Source organism: Chrysoperla carnea, chromosome 5 (assembly GCF_905475395.1).
Source record: "Chrysoperla carnea chromosome 5, inChrCarn1.1, whole genome shotgun sequence".
NCBI classification, from domain to species: domain Eukaryota; kingdom Metazoa; phylum Arthropoda; class Insecta; order Neuroptera; family Chrysopidae; genus Chrysoperla; species Chrysoperla carnea.
In genome coordinates this window covers 45,862,891-45,866,088 of record NC_058341.1, presented here as the reverse complement: position 1 = coordinate 45,866,088, position 3,198 = coordinate 45,862,891, and positions in this window count along the sequence as shown.

Genomic DNA, 3,198 nt, shown 5'->3' with positions numbered 1-3,198 from the left:
AAGGTCAATTGGGAAAGAGATAGAACAAAAGTTTAAAAGTTCAAACTGTTCCATATGAAAAAATAAACAACTTTTTTTTGAAAAAGTTTTTTCGTATACGTCACTGTTTGCCCGTTATGGCGAAAATTAAGACCAAACTTTGGTGTCCATTGTTTCCAAAACTATAAAAGAAAGGCAGTTGAAAATTTGTAGGTTGCTTAAACTAACTCTAAAATTTGGTTTATTGTTGATAAAGATTTTCAACTGATGATGGCAGTATAGTAACGGAACACTAATTGCTAACAATGCGTTTGTGAATAACTTTATCAAATATAATTTAATTAATTTTTTTTTATTTTTTTTAGTATTAAATAAATAATTATATACAGTGCTACAGTTTTCTGTATATATTATGTGGATAATTCTTTGTTATAATGAAATATGTACATGACAATTCAATTTAATAATAAATTGTTATGTTTCATATTTGTCAAAAAAATAAAAACTTGTGTTCTGAGTTAATTCATATTTTTAACACTGCATGCGACACAAAAATAATGTGAAATAGGAATCCAAACAGGTAAAACAAACCCATAACGTGTTTGGTTATTGTGTGAGGCAGTGAGGCAGTGTCTATTAAATTCAAAGAGTGAATGGATTTTAGCCAGTTGTAGCGTTTTCAAAGAACTTGAAAAATTCAAAATGAATGAGTAAAAAGCGTCAAAAACAACCTTAATTGTGATGGATTTTCATTCACAATTTTTCATAGTTTTTAATGAAATCAAATTTTTTTATCATTCTGTCCTAATTGTTCCAATTTAAAAGTTAAAATGAACTAGAAATAGAATATGGGATTCATTTTAAAAGACAATCACTTGAAATTTTTCAATAGTGAACTCTGATTTTAGTTCGCTTCCAAGCTTTACCTGCATGTATTGATTTAAATGTCACTGTGATTACCACTCCGTAAATTTTTTAATATCACTCTATTTGTTATCAGTTTTCACCAGAGTTAGTTAGGTCGGTCATCTCTTGGACCATATGAAAATTTAAATATTAATTAATAGTTAAATACACATTAAAATGAATCTAGTCAGAATTAATTTTGATAAATTACTTTTTTAACTGACATTTTATCACATACATTCATTTCATCTTTCTATCAATCTGTTTGCTGATGTGTAGGTTTACATTAAAATGGAAGGGTTATATTGTACCTTAGATCACAATTCACATTTTCACTATTTTTTCAAAACACTTTTGTAAGTATAACAACGGAAAGTTTTTTACCTCAATATTACTTAGTAAAATCAGTGACAAAATCGAAAAGCTTCAACCTAAAGAACAAGTGGGGTTCCGGTCAGGTTTCTCTACAATGGACCATATACATGTAATGAAGCAAACAATTTAAAAATATAAGGAGTTTAACAGACCGTTATTTGTACCTTTCATCGATTACGCCAAAGCATTCGACACGATATCACACGATTTTATCTGGGAAGCACTGTACAAATAGTTCAACGAGGAGTAAGGCAGGAAAATACTCTGCCCACGTGGATCTTCATAGCAATGCTGCAAGACATCTTCGAGCATCTTAAATGGCAAAATGAAGAAATCAAATTGAGTAACCGGTATTTAAGTCACCTTAGATTTGCGAATGACATAGCTCTCTTTGCGGAAAGCAGCAGTTAAGCAGAGAAAATTATAAATCAACTAAGTGAGCAGAGTAAAAAAGTTGGTCTTTTGATGAATAAAGATAAAACAAAACATATAACAAACAACCATAAACATACAATAAATCTCGAAGGAATGGCACTTGAATATATAAAACAATATATATATCCAGGGAAAGAATTATCATTCGAAGACAGAAACGAAGAACGAGAGATAAAGCGCCGTATAAATATGAGCTAGAGAAAATATTGGTCACTCAAAGAGATTATGAAAGGCGACCACCCGCTCCACCTTAAGAAAACAGTGAAGGACACATGTATTTTACGATTAGAAAAGAATTTAAGACCGATTTTATAACAAGTTTCCCGAAAACTCGAGGAGACAACGAAAAACCGTTTACTCAGAGCACCAAGTACCTCTGAAACCCCGGTATAACAAGCTTCACATTTTCATGTCTATTAACCGAATTGTGAAATTCATTTTTACCGTCAATTTAAAATGCATATTAATTATGCTAATTGCATATTTTTAATTTCTTAAAAATCAAATTAGGTCATAAAATTTCCTGGTGCTCTAACGAATCGAAAGACGAAAGCCGCATTCAAATACAACTGCTCAAATTTTTCGAACTTTATTCCTTCGTTTCTTCGTCTAACAGTTGATTTCTCGTAGATAACAATAATAAATCTTTTAAGAAACAGAAAGTATTCGACCAAGGTACAACACATTATCATATACATATTATAATGAGTATTCTATTTATATAGTGTGTAAATTTCTGTGAAAAACATTATATTTAATATGATTTTCATTTCCATTTTCATGGTATATTAAACACGCTACCACCAGGAACGTGTTCATATATAATATTATGTATTTTCACAGAAAATGTTTGTTGGAACAACTGCTACTACACTCACTGCTACTGATTCAATAATAATAATAATAATATGTGAAACTTGTATGTAAAATTAACACTAATATAATAATAACATGTACTATGTATTTATGTATCAAAATATATCATTAGCTTGCGGTTTGCATTATATAAAGTCACTCAACCTCATAATAAATGCTACCTATTCTTGCTACCCCAATCCTAAATACCAGGTATTTTTTTAGAGTTGTTAATTTGAGATCAGCATTAAATTATTTCATAAATTCGAATATTATTGGCATAATTGATATTGTGTCCAAAAAAAAATGACAGCTTTCAAATTTTGTTTTTCTACATTTTATCAGAGGGCCTAACCCAAACTGTTGTTATGACGTTTTCTTTATAATTAAGTTTCGACACAAATTTTTTTTGTATTTCTTCACAAAATTTACTTTTGTTATCTTTCTTGCAAGCAGATGTGAAGCCTCCAAATGAATATAGGCTCTACCAAATGAGCTCTTCAACTTTACCTAACTTATCAGTCTTGTAAATTTTTATCTAATAATTAGGTGCCAATTAAATGCCTGAAATTAAGTTAAAAAAAATAAAAATCATTAAATATCTTTTTTGAAATCTTTCCTCTATGTATCGGAAACGTGAGTCATGCG